The sequence below is a fragment of the Rana temporaria genome, chromosome 3, assembly GCF_905171775.1.
Source record: "Rana temporaria chromosome 3, aRanTem1.1, whole genome shotgun sequence".
Taxonomy (NCBI): domain Eukaryota; kingdom Metazoa; phylum Chordata; class Amphibia; order Anura; family Ranidae; genus Rana; species Rana temporaria.
In genome coordinates this window covers 487,660,501-487,682,418 of record NC_053491.1, presented here as the reverse complement: position 1 = coordinate 487,682,418, position 21,918 = coordinate 487,660,501, and positions in this window count along the sequence as shown.

The window sequence follows — 21,918 nt, the reverse complement described above, 5'->3', positions numbered from 1 at the left end:
TCATGCCGCACGCGCCTGTGGGGGCACGCAGTGCGGCGATCGGTGATGCGGGGTGTCATTCTGACACCCTGCATCTCCGATCTCGGTAAAGAGTCTCTCACGGAGACGGAGACTCTTTACCACGTGATCAGCCGTGTCCAATCACGGCTGATCACGATGTAAACAGGAAGAGCCATCGATGGCTCTTCCTCACTCGCGTCTGACAGACGCGAGTATAGGAGAGCCGATCGGCGGCTCTCCTGACAGGGGGCGTTCGCGCTGATTGTTTATCAGCGCAGCCCCCCCTCGGATCACCACACTGGACCACCAGGGATGCCCACCCTGGACCACCAGGGTGTGCAAAAACAAAAAAAATATAGAACAAAAAAACAAAAAGCAATAAAAAATAAGAAAAAAGATGCCAATCAGTGCCCACAAATGGGCACTGACTGGGAAAATCAGTGCCACCCCACAGTGTCCATCAGTGCCACCCCACAGTGCCCATCCATGCACAGTGCCCACCTATCAGTGCCCACCTGTGCCACCCATAAGTATCCATCAGTGCCACCCATAAGTGCTGCCCATCTGTGCCGCCCATGAGTGCCCATCAGTGCCGCCTATGAGTGCCCATCAGTGCCGCATAGCAGCGCCGCCAATCAATGCCACCTCATCTGTGCCGTCAGTACTACCTCATCGATGTCCATCAGTGCCATCTCATCGGTGCCCATCAGTGCCGCCATATCAGTGCCCGTAATTGAAAGAGAAAAACTTATTTACAAAAAAATTAACCTAAAAAAATAAAAACTTTTTTTTGTTTCAAAATTTGCAGTCTTTTTTTAGTTGTTGCGCAAAAAAAAAAACGCAGAGGTGATCAAATAACAACAAAAGAAAGCTCTATTTGTGGGGAAAAAAGGACGCCAATTTTGTTTGGGTACAGTGTTGTATGACCGCGCAATTGCCATTCAAAGTGCGACAGTGTTGAAAGCTGAAAATTGGCTTGGCGGGAAGGTGCGTAAGTGCCTGGTATGGAAGTGGTTAAGGGAATCCAGTGCCCCCCCAGAACTAGTGTGTGGGTCCCCTGAAAATTACTGGGCGGGGTTATACAAAAACAGGGTGTGACCTTGACAGGAAGGGGTGGGTCATTTTTCTATTAGGAGGTGCAGATATGTAGTCAGGCCTAGGGCAGAACCAAACCTAAATATACTACTGCATATTAGGGCTTATTTAGACCGGAACCGATTTACAGCGTGTTTTTATATTGTGGGAGGAAACCCACGCAGGCACAGGGAGAACATGCAAACTCCATGCAGATGCTGTTACGGGCGGGATTCGAACCAACGACTCTTTTGCTGCTAGGTCAAAGTGCTATACACTACACCACTGTGGTGAACGAACATGATTGCAGCTGAAAGCATGAGAACTTTTATTTTTTTTGTCAATACCATGCTTTCCAGCCTTATTGACCCCGCCTCTCTCCATAAAGAGGACCTGTCACACACTAGTCCTATTACAAGGGATGTTTACATTCCTTGTAATAGGAAGAAAACTGATCATTTTATTTTTATTTTTTTATTTCAGTGTAAAACATTATAAAACTAAATAAAAATAAATAAGAAAACCCCCAAAAAAATTTTTAAAGCGCCCCGTCCCGACGAGCTCGCGCACAGAAGCAAACGCATACGCGAGTAGCGCCCGCATATGAAAACGGTATTCAAACCACACAAGTGAGGTATCGCCGCGATCGTTAGAGTGAGAGCAATAATTCTAGCCCTAGACCTACTCTGCAACTCAAAAAATGCAACCTGTAGAATTTTTTAAACGTCGCCTATCGAGATTTTTAAAGGGTAAAAGTTTGATGCCATGCCACGAGCGGGCGCAATTTTTAAGCGTGACATGTTGGGTATCATTTTACTCGGCGTAACATTATCTTTCACAATATATAAAAAAATTGGGCAAAATGTATTGTTGTCTTATTTTTTAATTCAAAAAAGTGATTTTTATCCAAAAAAAGTGCGCTTGTAAGACCGCTGCGCAAATACGGTGTGACAAAAAGTATTGCAATGACTGCCATTTTATTCCCTAGGATGTCTGCTAAAAAAAAATATATAATGTTTGGGGGTTCTGATTAATTTTCTAGCCAAAAAATTGTGATTTTCACATGAAGGAGAGAAGTGCCAGAATTAACCCGGTGGGCAAGTGGTTAAAGTACTCATGGCTATAAAGAATAGAGTCATTGCTCATTAAAAAAAAAAAAAAAAAAAAGGGGGTCCCTCCAAATTAAATTACCAGGCCCTTCAGGTCTGGAATGGATATTAAGGGGAACCCCGCCGTAAAAAACCCCCCAAAAAATGGCGTGGGGTCCCCCCAAATATCCATACCAGACCCTTCAGGTCTGGTGTGGATTTTAAGGGGAACTCCACCCCAAATTGAAAAAAAAAATGGCGTGGAGTCCCCCTAAAAACCCACACCAGACCCTTATCCGAGCACGTTGACCTGGCCGGCCGCAGAAAAGAGGGGGGGACAGAGTGCGGCCCCCCCCCTCTCCTGAACCGCACCAGGCCACATGCCCTCAACATGGGGAGGATGTCCCAATGTTGATGGGGACAAGGGTCTCATCCCCACAACCCTTGCCCGGTGGTTGTGGGGGTATGCGGGCGGGGGGCTTATCAGAATCTGGAAGACCCCTTTAACAAAGGGGACCCCCAGATCCTGGCCCCCCCCCTATGTGAAATGGTAATGGGGTACATTGTACCTCTACCATTTCACCCCAAAAAAAATGTCAAAGTGTTAAAAATGACAGTAGCCGGTTTTTGACAAATCTTTTAATAAAATCTTCTTTTCTTCTTTCCTTCGGGTTTCTTCCGCTGCTTCTTTCTTCTCGTCCACATCTTGCCCGACGTGTTCTTCTATCTTCTCCGTCCGTCCTTCAGCCTTCTGGTCCCGCATCTTGCCCGTTGTCTTGTCCTGTCTTCTTCTCCGTCCGCCTCCTCGTCCGCATCTTGGGTCTTCTGCGGTGTTCTTCTCGTCCCCGGACCCAGCGTTTGAATTTGATTTGGCCGCCGTTTTCCCACTCCTGGGACCCGCCCCCCTCTGACGCCACAAGTAAACTCCTTAGAAGGTCATGTGCGTCAGAGGGGGGCGGGGTCACATGAGTGTGACACGGCGGGAACTTCTTCTCCGGGCGGCGCGATTGAAATTGAATTCCCCCGCTGTGTGACGCTCTGCGACCCCGCCCCCCTCTGACGCACATGACCTTCTAAGGAGTTTACTTGTGGCGTCAGAGGGGGGCGGGGTCACATGAGTGTGACACGGCGGGAACTTCTTCTCCGGGCGGCGCGATTGAAATTGAATTCCCCCGCTGTGTGACGCTCTGCGACCCCGCCCCCCTCTGACGCACATGACCTTCTAAGGAGTTTACTTGTGGCGTCAGAGGGGGGCGGGTCCCAGGAGCGGGAAAACGGCGGCCAAATCAAATTCAAACGCTGGGTCCGGGGACGAGAAGAACACCGCAGAAGACCCAAGATGCGGACGAGGAGGCGGACGGAGAAGAAGACAGGACAAGACAACGGGCAAGATGCGGGACCAGAAGGCTGAAGGACGGACGGAGAAGATAGAAGAACACGTCGGGCAAGATGTTGACGAGAAGAAAGAAGCAGCGGAAGAAACCCGAAGGAAAGAAGAAAAGAAGATTTTATTAAAAGATTTGTCAAAAACCGGCTACTGTCATTTTTAACACTTTGACATTTTTTTGGGGGTGAAATGGTAGAGGTACAATGTACCCCATTACCATTTCACACAGGGGGGGGGGTCAAGATCTGGGGGTCCCCTTTGTTAAAGGGGTCTTCCAGATTCTGATAAACCTCCCGCCCGCATACCCCCACAACCACCGGGCAAGGGTTGTGGGGATGAGACCCTTGTCCCCATCAACATGGGGACATCCTCCCCATGTTGAGGGCATGTGGCCTGGTGCGGTTCAGGAGAGAGGGGGGGCCGCACTTTGTCCCCCCCTCTTTTCTGCGGCCGGCCAGGTCAACGTGCTCGGATAATGGGTCTGGTGTGGATTTTTAGGGGGACTCCACGCCATTTTTTTTTTCAATTTGGGGTGGAGTTCCCCTTAAAATCCACACCAGACCTGAAGGGTCTGGAATGGATATTTGCCGGGAAACGCACGTCTTTTTTTTTTTGGGTTTTTACGGCGGGGTTCCCCTTAATATCCATTCCAGACCTGAAGGGCCTGGTAATTTAATTTGGGGGAACCCCTACACATTTTTTTGTTTGTTTTATGAATGAATCCCTTTAGAATTGTCAGAGCCGACAATTCATTATAGCCGCGTGTGAATTTTTAAATGACTTTTTTCCTTCTGAATGTCACTTTGTGCAGGGGGAGTTCTAAGTGCGGGAAAAATGCGCTATTTCACATGCTGACATTACACCCCCCCTAGGTACGAAATTTAAAGGAATATTTCACTTTTATTGTTTCACTTTAAGAATTATTAATTTCACTGCTCCCGAAAAAACGGCCGTTTTAAAAAATAAAAAAAGCATTGATACATGTTCCCTGGGGCAGGACTGAGGTCCCCAAACACTTTTTAGGACAAAACTTGCAGATTAGCCTTTAAAATGAACACTTTTGATTTCTCCCATAGACTTCTATAGGGAGTTCGGCGCGGCTTTACATATTAGTTTCAATGCGCCGGCTGCTACGCTGGTTCATGCGCCCAATTAAGCCTCCACCCAGAGTACTAATTAACGCATGAACCAGCGCAGCGCACAGAGCATAGTAAATCAGGCCCAGTATATCACAGGTGACAGGTGCAGTGCTGGTGAAATATGCAGAGAGTCACCTATATATTTATGTCCCTATAGCAAATAGCAGGAACCTGTCCCTAAACAATGTACTGGACACACACAGTATATCACAGGTGACAGGTGCAGTGCTGGTGAAATATGCAGAGAGTCACCTATATATTTATGTCCCTATAGCAAATAGCAGGAACCTGTCCCTAAACAATGTACTGGACACACACAGTATATCACAGGTGACAGGTGCAGTGCTGGTGAAATATGCAGAGAGTCACCTATATATTTATGTCCCTATAGCAAATAGCAGGAACCTGTCCCTAAACAATGTACTGGACACACACAGTATATCACAGGTGACAGGTGCAGTGCTGGTGAAATATGCAGAGAGTCACCTATATATTTCTGTCCCTATAGCAAGAAGCAGGAACCTAGCCCTAAACAATGTACTGGACAGACAGTATATCACAGGGGACAGGTGGAGTGCTGGTGAAATATGCAGAGATTCACCTATACAATTCTTTCCCTATAGCAAATAGCAGGAACCTGTCCCTAAACAATATACTGGACAACCACAGTATATCACAGGTGACAGGTGGAGTGCTGGTGAAATATGCAGAGAGTCACCTATATATTTATGTCCCTATAGCAAATAGCAGGAACCTGTCCCTAAACAATGTACTGGACACACACAGTATATCACAGGTGACAGGTGCAGTGCTGGTGAAATATGCAGATTCACCTATATATTGCTGTCCCTATAGCAAATAGCAGGAACCTGTCCCTAAACTATAAGATGCAGATCTCACAGAAATAAACAGTGCTGATGTAGATTTCTGAAGCAGGATAATCCTATCTTACACTCTCCCTCAATCAGCAGCAAATCTGTCCCTACCCTAGCTAAAGCAGACTGACGAGCCCTAAACAATGTAATGCACAGTCCCTAAACGATAAGATGCAGATCTCACAGAAATAAACTGTGCTGGTGTAGATTTGTGAAGCAGGATAATCCTATCTGACACTCTCCCTCAATCAGCAGCAGCCTCTCCCTACCCTAGCTAAAGCAGACTGACGAGCCCTAAACGATGTAATGCACAGTCCCTAAACGATAAGATGCAGATCTCACAGAAATAAACCGTGCTGGTGTAGATTTGTGAAGCAGGATAATCCTATCTGACACTCTCCCTCAATCAGCAGCAGCCTGTCCCTACCCTAGCTAAAGCAGACTGACGAGCCCTAAACGATGTAATGCACAGTCCCTAAACGGTAAGATGCAGATCTCACAGAAATAAACAGTGGTGGAGTAGATTTCTGAAGCAGGATAAACCTATCTGACACTGTCCCTCAATCAGTAGCAGCCTCTCCCTACACTAGCTAAAGCAGAGTGACGACTGTGCTGTGTGCCTCTATCTGATATAGAGGCTGGTCACATGCTGGGTCACATGCTGCACTGGCCAATGACAGCCATGCCATTAGTAGGCATGGCTGTGATGGCTTCCTAGACACACTAGTAAAACAAATGGCGATTGGCTGCCGTGCAGCGCGCCATAACATAGCCGAACTCCGAACCCGAACCCAAACTTTTTCCAATTATTCGGGTTCGGGTACGAAAAAAACCTAAAGTCCGTACCAAACCCGAACTTTACAGTCAACCCTACCGCTGACGCTATGGGCGCCCCAGTGTGAAAGGGGCCTTAGCGTTATAGCGCCTGCAAAGCGACCCAGTGTGAAAGGGTTCTTAGTGAATGAGCCAGCTGCCAGTCCAGGCATCTGGGTGGATCCACACTGTAAAGACGGGATCTCCAGAGCCTGGACTGGCTTAGTGATGTCAGCCGACAGCCTTAACCACTTGACCTTCGGAAGATTTATCGCAAAAAATTACCAGGACATTTTTTGCGATAAGGCACTGCGTTAATTAAACTGACAATTACGTGGTGGTATGATGCTGTACCCACAGATAGAGATTTATTTTGGTGGTATTTGATCACCTCTTTCTTTTTTGCGTTATAAATGAAAAAGACCAACAATTAAAAAAATAAAATAAATTTTTTTTTTACTTTCTGCTATAAAACATATCCAATAAAAAAAAAATTGTAAATTTAGGCCAATATGTATTCTACTACTGTACATATTATTGGTAAAAAAAATCCCAATAAGCCTATATATTGATTGGTTTGCGCAAATAGCGGTTACAATCTATGGGATATTTTTATGGCATTTTATTTTTTTACTAGTAATGGCGACTTGTAATGAGACTGCGACATTGCAGTGGTCAAATCGGACACTAACTGACACTTTTGATGTCCATTGAAGTTTGCTTGATTTGTTCATCGCCATCATAATAGTGTTGGACGAGCGGTTCAGACCGAGCATAAGTTTGGCCCAAACATCGCCGTTCGGCAAACACATTGAAGCTTTGTCCAATCAGGGCACTGTGAATAGATGGTTGTTAAAGAGGAAGTAAACCCTGATGGGTTTTATTTCCTCTTTTGCTCCCTGTATAGCCTGCAAATTAAAAGCATAATGGGCTAGTATGCATCACATACTAGCCCATTATGTGACACTTACCTGCAAAAGAATCCAGCGCTGTCCCCTGTGCAGGCTGCGTCCATCTTTAACCCCCTTTTCCTTCTGGGCCGTGGACTCAGGCTCTGTGATTCGCTGGAACCATGCGACGTCACTCCTGCGCATGCGCATGCATAATTTAAAGGGGAACCCTATGCCAAAATGTAAAACAAAAAAACAGCGTGGGGTTCCCCTGCAAAATACATACCAGACCCTTATCTGAGTATGCAGCCTGGCAGGTCAGGAAAAGGGGGAGACGAGCGATTGCACCCCCTCCTGAACCATAGCAGACCATGTGCCCTTAACATGGGGGTGCTTTGGGGCAGGGGGGCTCAGCCGCCCCATCCCAAAGCACCTTGTGCACATGTTGATGGGACAAGGGTCTCTTCCCCACAACCCTGAGTGGTGGTTGTGGGGGTCTGTGGGCAGTTGGCTTATCGGAATCCGGAAGCTCCCCATTAAAAAGGGGTCCCCCAGATCCCCCCATGTGGATGACGATGGGGTACATAGTACCCTTACCTATTCAACAAAAAAGTTCCCAAAAAAAATGTCAAAAGTGTCAGTTAGGCGTCCAATTTGTCCGACGCAATATAGCAGTCCCGTATGTATGCAGGATCTCCTTCCACTACCTCCTCCTCCACTGAATTATGTATGCAGGATCTCCTTCCACTACCACCTCCTTCCCATAATTATGTATGGAGGATCTCCTTCTACTACCTCCTCCTCCACAGAATTATGTATGCAGGATCTCCTTCCACTACCTCCTCCTCCACAGAATTATGTATGCAGGATCTCTTTCCACTACTTCCTCCTCCACAGAATTATGTATGCAGGATCTCCTTCCACTACCTCCTCCTCCACAGAATTATGTATGCAGGATCTCCTTCCACTACCTCCTCCTCCACAGAATTATGTATGCAAGATCTCCTTCCACTACCTCCTCCTCCACAGAATTATGTATGCAGGATCTCCTTCCACTACCTCCTCCATAGAATTATGTATGCATGATCTCCTTCTACTACCTCCTGCTCCACATAACTATGTATGCAGGATGTCTTTCCACAACCTCCTCCTCCACAGAATTATGTATGCAGGATCTCCTTCCACTACCTCCTCCTACACATAATTATGTATGCAGGATCTCCTTCCACTTCCTCCTCCTCCACAGAATTATGTATGCAGGATCTCCTTCCACTACCTCCTCCTCCACAGAATTATGTATGCAGGATCTCCTTCCACTACCTCCTCCTCCACAGAATTATGTATGCAGGATCTCCTTCCACTACCTCCTCCATAGAATTATGTATGCAGGATCTCCTTCTACTACCTCCTGCTCCACATAACTATGTATGCAGGATGTCTTTCCACAACCTCCTCCTCCACAGAATTATGTATGCAGGATCTCCTTCCACTACCTCCTCCTACACATAATTATGTATGCAGGATCTCCTTCCACTTCCTCCTCCTCCACAGAATTATGTGTGCAGGATCTCCTTCCACTACCTCCTCCTCCACAGAATTATGTATGCAGGATCTCCTTCCACTACCTCCTCCTCCACAGAATTATGTATGCAGGATCTCCTTCCACTACCTCCTCCTCCACATAATTATGTATGGAGGATCTCCTTCCACTACCTCCTCCTCCACATAATTATGTATGGAGGATCTCCTTCCACTACCTTCTCCTCCACAGAATTATGTATGCAGGATCTCCTTCCACTACCTCCTCCTCCACAGAATGATGTATGCAGGATCTCCTTCCACTATCTCCTCCTCCACAGAATTATGTATGTAGGATCTCCTTCCACTACCTCCTCCTCCACAGAATTATGTATGGAGGATCTCCTTCCACTACTTCCTCCTCCACAGAATTATGTATGGAGGATCTCCTTTCACTACCTCCTCCTCCACAGAATTATGTATGCAGGATCTCCTTCCACTACATCCTCCTCCACAGAATTATGTATGCAGGATCTCCTTCCACTATCTCCTCCTCCTCCACAGAATTATGTATGCAGGATCTTCTCCCACTACCTCCTCCTCCACATAATTATGTATGCAGGATCTCCTTCTACTACCTCCTCCTCCACAGAATTATGTATGTAGGATCTCCTTCCACTATCTCCTCCTCCACAGAATTATGTATGCAGGATCTCCTTTCACTACCTCCTCCTTCACAGAATTATATTTCCTGTATTTTTCACAAAACATCACTTCTAAATATTCAAGAAATCTTATTACACAACTGAATTGACGAAAAGACAAAAGCATTAAATACTTACTTTTACTCTTCAGCTGTGAAATGTCATCTTTAATATTTTCAACTGAGAAAGGAAAACAATTCACAGCAATTAATTTTCATGATGTTTGAGGACTAACATAAGCAAATGTTTAGAACACCAACCTAAAGATAGAGTCAACTGATTGGACAAAAGTGTTTTGAATATTGGTCAACTAAACTGCAGATATTGTACCATCCTCCTCCACAGAATTATGTATGCAGGATCCCCTTTCACTACCTCCTCCTCCACAGAATTATGTATGCAGGATCTCCATCCACTACCTCCTCCTCCACAGAATTATGTATGCAGGATCTCCTTCTACTACCTCCTCCACCACAGAATTATGTATGGAGGATCACCTTCCATTACCTCCTCCTCCACAGAATTATGTATGCAGGATCTCCTTACACTACCTCCTCCTCCACAGAATTATGTATACAGGATCTCCTTACACTACCTCCTCCTCAGATAAAGAAGAAATTCCGCGCTGGAAAATACACAAAAAACTTTAAAAAATGCAAGCCAGCACTGGAGGATAAATTCAAATAGAAATCCCAATGGTGATCAATAACAATAAAGTGCAGCGCAAAAACATATAAATTAAGTAATAACACAATTGATGATCAGATAAAGTATACAAATATATATATAAATATATATAAATATAACTCTAATATTAACACAAAAAGAAATCCATAAAGTGCATCAGTGAAAAAAGTCCAAAAAGTGCTCCAAATAATGAAGTGACTGATTGTGATTAAATCTCAAAAAGCTGTGATCGACAGGAAGGTTCCTTCACCAATAGCTAAAGATGGCCCCTCACCTCAGCCATTCGACCATGGCTAGGTCACAAAACTTTTGAGAAAACCTCCAAGGTAAATGTAAGGACACGTCCAAGCTTTAAAGGTTACCAGCAGGCAGCAAACAGCTCAATAATCCCAACGACCACGGAGAAATATATAAAACAAAAAGGGGACAGACTAGTGCTCTCTGTCTCAAACTGGATTTAATAGGTAAAGAAACCAAAAATAAACTCACATTTTACAACACTCAGAGCCGAGTGTGAAGCGTATCATCATAAACGGAGCTCCAAGGCTTCCGAGTCTTTACACAGCTCACACGTCAGCGTTGGGTCGGCGAGCGCGGGTGACGTCACGAAGCTCCTCCCCCTCGTACGCGTTACGTTCCTATGGGCGGAACTTCCTCAGCGTGGGGTCAGAGAGAGAGCTCTGACCCCACGCTGAGGAAGTTCCGCCCATAGGAACGTAACGCGTACGAGGGGGAGGAGCTTTGTGACGTCACCCGCGCTCGCCGACCCAACGCTGACGTGTGAGCTGTGTAAAGACTCGGAAGCCTTGGAGCTCCGTTTATGATGATACGCTTCACACTCGGCTCTGAGTGTTGTAAAATGTGAGTTTATTTTTGGTTTCTTTACCTATTAAATCCAGTTTGAGACAGAGAGCACTAGTCTGTCCCCTTTTTGTTTTATATATTTCTCCGTGGTCGTTGGGATTATTGAGCTGTTTGCTGCCTGCTGGTAACCTTTAAAGCTTGGACGTGTCCTTACATTTACCTTGGAGGTTTTCTCAAAAGTTTTGTGACCTAGCCATGGTCGAATGGCTGAGGTGAGGGGCCATCTTTAGCTATTGGTGAAGGAACCTTCCTGTCGATCACAGCTTTTTGAGATTTAATCACAATCAGTCACTTCATTATTTGGAGCACTTTTTGGACTTTTTTCACTGATGCACTTTATGGATTTCTTTTTGTGTTAATATTAGAGTTATATTTATATATATTTATATATATTTTTGTATACTTTATCTGATCATCAATTGTGTTATTACTTAATTTATATGTTTTTGCGCTGCACTTTATTGTTATTGACTACCTCCTCCTCCACAGAATTATGTATGCAGGATCTCCTACCACTACCTCCTCCTCCACAGAAATATGTATGCAGGATCTCCTTCCACTACCTCCTCCTCCACAGAAATATGTATGCAGGATCTCCTTCCACTACCTCCTCCTCCACAGAATTATGTATGCAGGATCTCCTTCCACTACCTCCTCCTCCACAGAAATATGTATGCAGGATCTCCTTCCACTACCTCCTCCTCCACAGAATTATGTATGCAGGATCTCCTTCCACTACCCTCCTTCTCCACAGAATTATGTATGCAGGATCTCCTTTCACTACTGTAACGGAATGCTCCAACCTCTGCCTCTCTCATAGAACCTGCCTGCTGCTGGGGAGAGGCCTGGACTGGCCCTTCTCCCTGGAGTCCTTTCAGCCGCTGGAGAGAAGACAGGGTGACTTGGCTCAGTCCATCATGTTGTTGGGGATCTGGGCCAACTGGCCCCCATCCCTGGGGTATACCAGTGGAGACTGAAGTCCCATCCACTGGTGGTAGAAAATCCCCTGATGCTTGCAAAGCAAAGCCGCCATCCTCCTGTCTCGGTGACGCAGCATTTTCTGGGGTTGTGTCAGTGAAGACTGAAGTCCCATCCTCTGCCCCAGGAACTCCCTCTTCCGTTAAGTGAGAGTAGAGGCTTGTGGCACTCTGCTCTGTTGCCAGCTCTTCCGCTGGGTCGCTTTGAGTGGAGACCACAGTCCCATCCCCCGATGTCAGCTCAAGCTGCAGTTGTGTGCAGCAGCCAGTAGCATCCTGCATTCCGTCATTGGAGCAATTTATTTGGGGTACGGTATGGATACCAGCATTGAAGGACTGGTACTACTGACTAAATTCGAAGTCAACCCGTTTGGGGTTCCCTCCTGTGTCAGTCTCCCACCGAAAGGGGAGAGATGTAACGGAATGACCCGGGACAAACAGAGACTTTGGAAGGATGAGGGGTACTCCTGTGCCAGAGTCATTAATGACTCTTATGTCTAGGGTCACCTTATGTCCGATAGGGCCATAGGGTGACTGAGAAATTATATCCTAAATTACAGGACAGGGGACATTACTGATAGCTCATATTGCAGGAGATATTGCAAAGTGTTGGTTTATTCTATGACTCATTTCTCTGTGTAGACTGTTGACATGCTAATTGAGTTTGGTCCAGGATCTCTCATTATGTATGCTAAATACTGTTGTGTGTGTGGAATGGAACTTGTCAAGCTGTATGCAGAGACAGAACGTCTGTCTAAAGATGTGGATTGAAGGGGATTTATTGTGTGATGGTGTTTTGTTTGAATTCTGTTAATGAAGGAATGTGACTTCTCTGGTGCAGTGATTAGGTCATGATAATTATAGCCTGGCGCCGAAATGTCTGGAATGTTTAGCAATTAGCCATCTGAAGGTGTATTGAAGCCCCCCAGGGTGTGGGTGGAGAGTTTGATTGTTCCTGTGATCACTGAAGCATGCCTTGAAAACTGTATATAAACTTGAGAGCTAGCCATTAAAGTTGTCTTGCATTTGAAACCAGAACGCAGAGCAAGTCTCGTTATTCTGGGAAATGGGATGTCTGATGTCTGTTGGAGGGTCAGATGAGCTGTCGTGGGTTGATGGAAGGTCGTAAACGGTGGTGACCATTACAACTACCTCCTCCTCCACATAATTATGTATGTGGGATTTCCTTCCACTACCTCCTCCTCCACAGAATTATGTATGGAGGATCTTCTTCCACTACCCTACTCCTCCACAGAATTATGTATGCAGGATCTCCTTCCACTACCTCCTCCTCCACAGAATTATGTATGCAGGATCTCCTTCCACTACCTTCTCCTTCACAGAATTATGTATGCAGGATCTCCTTCCAATACGTTATCCTCCACATAATTATGTATGGAGGATCTCCTTCCACTACCTCCTCCACAGAATTATGTATGCAGGATCTCCTTCCACTACCCTCCTCCTCCACAGAATCATGTATGCAGGATCTCCTTCCTCTACCTCCTCCTCCACAGAATTATGTATGCAGGATCTCCTTCCACTACCTCCTCCTCCACAGAATTATGTATGCAGGATCTCCTTCCACTACCTCCTCCTCCACAGAATTATGTATGCAGGATCTCCTTCCAAAACCTCCTCCTCCACAGGATTATGTATACAGGATCTCCTTCCACTACCTCCTCCTCCACAGAATTATGTATGCAGGATCTCCTTCCTCTACATCCTCCTCCACAGAATTATGTATGGAGGATCTCCTTCCACTACCTCCTCCACAGAATTATGTATGCAGGATCTCCTTCCACAACATCCTCCTCCACAGGATTATGTATACAGGATCTCCTTCCACTACCTCCTCCTCCACAGAATTATGTATGCAGGATCTCCTTCTACTACCTCCTCCTCCACAGAATTATGTATGCAGGATCTCCTTCCACTACCTCCTCCTCCACAAAATTATGTATGCAGGATCTCCTTCCATTACCTCCTCCTCCACAGAATGATGTATGCAGGATCTCCTTCCACTACCCTCCTCCTCCACAGAATTATGTATGCAGGATCTCCATGCTTGGGAGGCACAGTAGTGGTATATAGAAAGGTGTAGTATTGGATGGCCGTATGCTAACTGTAAATGGAAATATGACATGATTATGTAAACTCTCAGGCAACGTACTCACGACCAAACATGTCTGCTGAAACTGGTCCGCAGACCAGTTTCAGCAGACATGTTTGGCCGTGTGTTGGCCCGAGCGGACCATTTTCGGGCGGATCGGACAGGTTTCCAGCGGACAACTGTTTCCTGGCATTGCTTTAAAACAGTCCGCTGGAAACCTGTCCGCCCGGACATGTACGGTCGTCTGTACAGACCTACCGTACATGTCCTGCCGCCCGCCATCCCTCGCATGCGTCGAATGACTTCGACGCATGCGTGGAAGCATTTTAAAGGCGGGCCGCCCACGTCGCCGCGTCATTGTCGCGGCGACACCGCGTCATTGACGCGGCGACACCGCGGACATGCCCCGCGTATTGTTTACGCGCGGACTTCTGTTCGATGGTGTGTATAGCCATCGAACAGAAGTCCCCGGGCAGTCCCCGGCCAGACATGTCCGATGAAAACGGTCTGCAGACCGTTTTTATCGGACATGTCCTGCCGTGAGTACAAGGCCTCAAATGTGCAAGGGCGGAAAATCCTCAATGCACAAACAGCAGTTTCCTACTACCCATTACTCCCAACTCTCTTATTATACTTAATTATATATGTGGGAACTCATCCCACTGCCTCTTTCACAAAGAATTATGTATTTTGGGTCACCTTCCACTACCTCCTCCTCCACAGAGGTATATTCCCCGTACTTTTCACAAAACTTCACTTCTATGTATTCAGGAAATCTTATTACTAAACTGAATTGATGAAAAGACAGAGGCATTAAATACTTACCTTTACTCTTCAGCTGTGAAATTTCATCTTTAATATTTTTATCTGTGAAGGAAAAACAATTCATAGCAATTATTTTTTTGTTTTAAAAAAAGTTTCATTTGGAAGACAGGTAATAATACAGTACAATACAATGCATTGGGTTAGGAATGACACAAGGAATGTAACACAATGGAATCAATGAGAAAGTCGTAATGGTGGAAGAGGCATACAAGGGGAGAGGGTAATGTCTTGTGTACATACTTTAAAGGAGAAAAATGAATTATAAGCAAAGCATATAGAAATGATAAGCATAGATTCAACCGGATATGTGGATGAAGGCAGATAATACAAATAACAAATTTTGTAGGAGGGTGGGGAAAATTGTCAAGGTGGCATAGACCAATAGAGCCATTTATTAGTAAAAAATATGCATGCTGTCATATAAAGTGTGGTGGATTCTTTCTGAGAGTCTGATAGATTCCATTCTAGATATAACCTGGGGCCATGGAAGGTTTTGTGATTTCCAGTTACATGCGATCATCCACTGTATAGCGCTGATGAAAGAATGGATCAATCTGTTACATGGGGGGGGGGGGACATCTGGGACCGTGGAATAGTAAACATATATGTGGGGTAAGGGAGATTTTTTTCTTGAGGATGATCTCAAGTCTATTTACCAATTCTAGCCATATGGGTTTCAATAGTTTACATTCCCAAAAAATGTTGAAATAGTTACCCACCTCGGGGCAACCCCTGAAGCAGTTCGGGGAGGTATTAGGGTAGAAGGTGTGGATTTTAGCCGGGGTCATGTACCATCTGGTGAAAAAAAAATTCTCTGAAGGCAGCAGCACAATTACTTTTTCTAAGATTCTCTATCATATCAGACCATTGATCTACTGGGAAGGAGCAATTAAGTTCTAGTTCCCAGCGTAACATTGGACCAGATTTATCTGGTTGAAATGAGGAGTTTAGGTAGTTATAAAAACTAAATATTAAGCTTTTGTCCCTAGAGCAGGATGAGCAGACATGTTCAAATAAGGTGCTAGGAGGGGAGATATGTGTGGAGAAGTATTTTACAAAAAAATCTCTCTCGAATTTGAGAGTATTGAGTGAGGTTAGAGGAGGAGAGGTTATACTTAGCTTGTAGGGAAGAGAAGGGAAGGAATGACGAGTTGAAAGTGAGTGATTTTAATGTGGTGAGGTTACTGGCAATCCAGTCATTGAATAGGGTCTTGTCAGGGAAGGAGGGAGGAAATCTGGGGTCTCCAAGGTATGAAGCAAGGGGAAGAGTTGGAGAAGAGAGACAATGTTTATCACAGACCCTTTTCCAAATTTGCAGCATCTGGGCTACTATTGTGTTCTTCTTGGACAGAACATGGTGTGGTGTTACTTTAGACCACAGAATACCTTTGAGGTTTAGGGGCTGTATCGAGAATGATTCAAAGCGGAGCCATGGAATATCAGCTTCTGAGGAAACCCATTGTGCCAATTGTACTAACTTAGCAGCCAGAAATTAACACCATAAGTTTGGTAGGCCGAGCCCACCTTTAAGTTGGGATCTGTGCATGAGAGAGTAGCTGCATCTGGGTTTTCTATCATTCCATATACATGTGTTAATTTCTCTTTGTAGGGCTTCTAAGCAGGTTTTAGGGACATTGATTGGTAGTGCCCTGAAGAAGTATAGTAGCTTGGGGAGGATGGTCATCTTGAAAGCGCAAATCCTGCCCAGATAAGAGATATGATAGGAGGACCATGCCTTAATTAAAGCACTGATATGGGAGAATAAGGGAAGGTAATTAGATTTGTAAAGTAGATTGTGTGAAGCTGTGATATGAACACCAAGATACTTAAAAGACGTGTGGGACCATATGAAATTAAAGTTCTGTTTCATCAGGGAAATGTGATTAGGAGGGCAGTTGATGGGAAGAATGGAACATTTGTTGGTGCTGATAAACAGGCCAGAAAGTTTATGGAATGAATGGAGTACAGACAGGAGATTAGGGATAGAGGTGTGGGGATCTGTCAAAAATAGGAGGGCATCATCGGCGTACAAACTGAGTTTAAATTGATGTGGGTCTTTACGATAGCCTTGTAAGTTAGGATTTTGTCTGATGGTGTGAGCAAGTGGCTCTATGGCTAAGGCAAAAAGGAGAAGAGAAAGGGGGCAGCCCTGTCTAGTGCCTCTGCTAAGGGGGAAGAAGTCAGAATTACTACCAGGAATCTTAATTCTGGTCATATGTAGGTGGTAAAGAGCATTACATCCATGAATAAATCTTTGTGAGATGCCAAACTTTGGGAGAAGATGGTTAAGGAACGACCAGTTTACACTGTCGAACGCCTTGTGAATATCGAGACTAAGTAGGCATAAGGGGAGGGAGTGTAGATTTGCGTCTTGTACTATATTGGTGACTAATCTGATATTATCAACAATTTTTCTACCTGGGATAAAGCCTGTTTGGTCAACATGAATGAGGGAGGTAATTACCGAGGACAATCTGTTTGCAAGTAATCTTCCGAATGGTTTAAGATCATTATTAAGAGAGAATGGTCTTTTTGGGGTTTGGGTATCAGGGAAAGATTTGCCAGCAGCATGTCCTCTGGAAAGTGGCCCCCCTGGAGGATATGATTGAATAGTTTAGTAAGACTGGATACGAGTAAGGGGGCAAATTTTTTGTAGTATATAGCTGAAAAGCCATCTGGGCCTGGGGCTGTAGATGACTTAATAGATTTAATGATAGCTGCGATCTCAGTCTCAGAACAGGGCTCATTTAAAGAGGAGACCTGAGCGTCATCTAGTTTGGTGAGATGTAAAGAGTTCAACCAGGGCCAGAGAGGAGATCCTTATAGAAGGAGGTGAAAATCTGGAGAACATCTTGAGGGTGGGTAACATAATTACCCCTTTGGTTTCTTAATTTGTATACATGGGGAGGTTTAGTATCGTGATTCAATTTGCGGGCGAACATAGCAGAGGCCGAGTTGCCTTGTAGGAGAAATTTGGCTTTGGAGAATCTAAGGGATTTTTCAGTGTCCTCAGAGAGCAACGTGTTTAGGGCTTGGCGTTTTAAATCAATAAGGTCAGTCAGTGATGGTGAGGGGGAGGAATTTAATTTGTTATACAAGTTGTTTAATTCTCTAGTGAGACACATTGGGCCTGATTTACAATGCTCTGTGCGCTGCGCTGGTTCATGCGTTAATTAGTACTCCGGGTGGAGGCTTAATTGGGCGCATGAACCAGTGTAGCAGCCGGCGCATTGAAAGTAATATGTAAAGCCGCGCCAAACTCCCTATAGAAGTCTATGGGAGAAATCAAAAGTGTTCATTTTAAAGGCTAATCTGCTAGTTTTGTCCTAAAAAGTGTTTGGGGACCTCAGTCCTGTCCCAGGGAACATGTATCAATGCTTTTTTTATTTTTTAAAACGGCCGTTTTTTCGGGAGCAGTGAAATTAATAATTCTTAAAGTGAAACAATAAAAGTGAAATATTCCTTTAAATTTCGTACCTAGGGGGGGTGTAATGTCAGAATGTGAAATAGAGCATTTTTCCCGCACTTAGAACTGCCCCTGCACAACATGACATTCAGAAGGAAAAAAGTCATTTAAAAATTCACTCGCGGCTATAATGAATTGTCGGCTCTGACAATTCTAAAGGGATTCATTCATAAAACAAACAAAAAAATGTGTAGGGGTTCCCCCAACTTAAATTACCAGGCCCTTCAGGTCTGGAATGGATATTAAGGGGAACCCCGCCGTAAAAACCAAAAAAAAAAAGACGTGCGGTTCCCGGAAAATATCCATTCCAGGCCCTTCAGGTCTGGTGTGGATTTTAAGGGGAACTCCACCCCAAATTGAAAAAAAAATGGCGTGGAGTCCCCCTAAAAATCCACACCAGACCCTTATCCGAGCACGTTGACCTGGCCGGCCGCAGAAAAGAGGGGGGGACAGAGTGCGGCCCCCCCCTCTCCTGAACCGCACCAGGCCACATGCCCTCAACATGGGGAGGATGTCCCCATGTTGATGGGGACAAGGGCCTCATCCCCACAACCCTTGCCCGGTGGTTGTGGGGGTCTGCGGGCGGGGGGCTTATCAGAATCTGGAAGACCAGTTTAAAAAAGGGGACCCCCAGATCCTGGCCCCCCCCCTATGTGAAATGGTAATGGGGTACATTGTACCTCTACCATTTCACCCCAAAAAAATGTCAAAGTGTTAAAAATGACAGTAGCCGGTTTTTGACAAATCTTTTAATAAAATCTTCTTTTTTTCTTTCCTTCGGGTTTCTTCCGCTGCTTCTTTCTTGGGTCTTCTCGTCCACATCTTGCCTGACGTGTTCTTCTATCTTCTCCGTCCGTCCTTCAGCCTTCTGGTCCCGCATCTTGCCCGGTGTCTTCTCCTGTTTTCTTCTCCGTCCGTCCGCCACCCTCTTCGTCCGCATCTTGTGTCTTCTCCGGTCTTCTTCTCGGTCCACCAGCCTTCTCGTCCCCATCTTTTTCTTCCCCGGACTCAGCGTTTGAATTTGATTTGGCCGCCGTGTTCCCGCTCCTGGGACCCGCCCCCCTCTGACGCCACAAGTAAACTCCTTAGAAGGTCATGTGCGTCAAAGGGGGGCGGGGTCACAGAGCGTCACACAGCGGGGGAATTCAATTTCAATCGCGCCGCCCGGAGAAGAAGATGCCGCAGCTTCCAATTGAAGTTCCCGCCGTGTCACACTCATGTGACCCCGCCCCCCTCTGACGCACATATGCCACACGCGGACTTTCATATGAGTTTACTTGTGGCGTCAGAGGGGGGCGGGTCCCAGGAGCGGGAACACGGCGGCCAAATCAAATTCAAACGCTGAGTCCGGGGAAGAAAAAGATGGGGACGAGAAGGCTGGCGGACCGAGAAGAAGACCGGAGAAGACACAAGATGCGGACGAGGAGGCTGGCGGACGGACGGAGAAGAAGACGTCGGGCAAGATGCGGGACCAGAAGGCTGAAGGACGGACGGAGAAGATAGAAGAACACGTCGGGCAAGATGTGGACGAGAAGACCCAAGAAAGAAGCAGCGGAAGAAACCCGAAGGAAAGAAGAAAAGAAGATTTTATTAAAAGATTTGTCAAAAACCGGCTACTGTCATTTTTAACACTTTGACATTTTTTTGGGGGTGAAATGGTAGAGGTACAATGTACCCCATTACCATTTCACATAGGGGGGGGGGGCCAGGATCTGGGGGTCCCCTTTGTTAAAGGGGTCTTCCAGATTCTGATAAGCCCCCCGCCCGCAGACCCCCACAACCACCGGGCAAGGGTTGTGGGGATGAGGCCCTTGTCCCCATCAACATGGGGACATCCTCCCCATGTTGAGGGCATGTGGCCTGGTGCGGTTCAGGAGAGGGGGGGGGCCGCACTCTGTCCCCCCCTCTTTTCTGCGGCCGGCCAGGTCAACGTGCTCGGATAAGGGTCTGGTGTGGATTTTTAGGGGGACTCCACGCCATTTTTTTTTTCAATTTGGGGTGGAGTTCCCCTTAAAATCCACACCAGACCTGAAGGGCCTGGAATGGATATTTGGGGGGACCCCACGCCATTTTTTGGGGGGGTTTTTACGGCGGGGTTCCCCTTAATATCCATTCCAGACCTGAAGGGCCTGGTAATTTAATTTGGAGGGACCCCCTTTTTTTTTTTTTTAAATGAGCAATGACTGTATTCTTTATAGCCATGAGTACTTTAAACTTCCTTTTTTTTGTTTCACTTCAGAAATGACATCTTGTACAGGGACAGTTCTAAGCACGGGAAACATGCGTGTACCCCCTCCCCCCCTGTATGAAATTTAAAGGAATATTTCACTTTTATTATTTCACTTTAACCACTTCCATACCGCGCCTATTCTGGTACTTCTCTCCTTCATGAAAAAATTATATTTTGTTCCTGGGAAATTAATCAGGACCCCCAAACATTATATATAATTTTTTAGCAGACACCCTAGGGAATAAAGTTAGCGGTCATTTTTTATTTGATTTCCAACGGTATTTGCGCAATAATTTTTCAAACGCCTTTTTTTTGGCCCAAAAAAAAAACACGGTTCATGAATTTAAAAAAAATAAAACAGTAAAGTTAGCCCAATTTTTATGGATAATGTTAAAGATGATGTTACACCGAGTAAATAGATACCTAACTTGTCACGCTTTAATATTGTACACACTCATGGAATGGCGCCAAACTTCGGGACATAAAAATATCCATAGGCGATGCTTGTTTTTTTTTTTACAGGTGACCAGTTCAGAGTTACAGAGGAGGTCTAGGGCTAGAATTATTGCTCTCGCTCTAACGCACGCGTCAATACCTCACATGTGTGGTTTGAATGGTGTTTACATATGTGGGCCGGATTTACATGCATATTTGCTTCTGAGTGCGAGCTTCTAGGGACAGGGGCGTTATTTTTTTTTTTTTTTTTTTTTTTTTACCTCATATTTTTATTCTTGCACTTTTTTGACACTTTTTTTGATTTTGGATCACTTTTCTTCCTATTACAAGGAATGCAAACATCCCTTGTAATAGGACTAGTGTGTGACAGGTCCTCTTTATGGAGAGAGGCGGGGTCAATAAGGCTGGAAAGCATGGTTTTGAAAAAAAAATAAAAGTTCTCATGCTTTGAGCTGCAATCATGTTCGTTCAGCACAGTGGTGTAGTGTATAGCACTTTGACCTAGCAGCAAAAGAGTCGTTGGTTTGAATCCCGCCCGTGACAGCATCTGCATGGAGTTTGCATGTTCTCCCTGTGCCTGCGTGGGTTTCCTCCCACAATATAAAAACACGCTGTAAATCGGATCCGGTCTAAATAAGCCCTAATATGCAGTAGTATATTTAGGTTTTGTTCTGCCCTAGGCCTGACTACATATCTGCACCTCCTAATAGAAAAATTACCCACCCCTTCCTGTCAAAGCCACACCCTGTTTTTGTATGACCCGCCCAGGAATTTTCAGGGGACCCACACACTAGTTCTGGGGGGGCACTGGA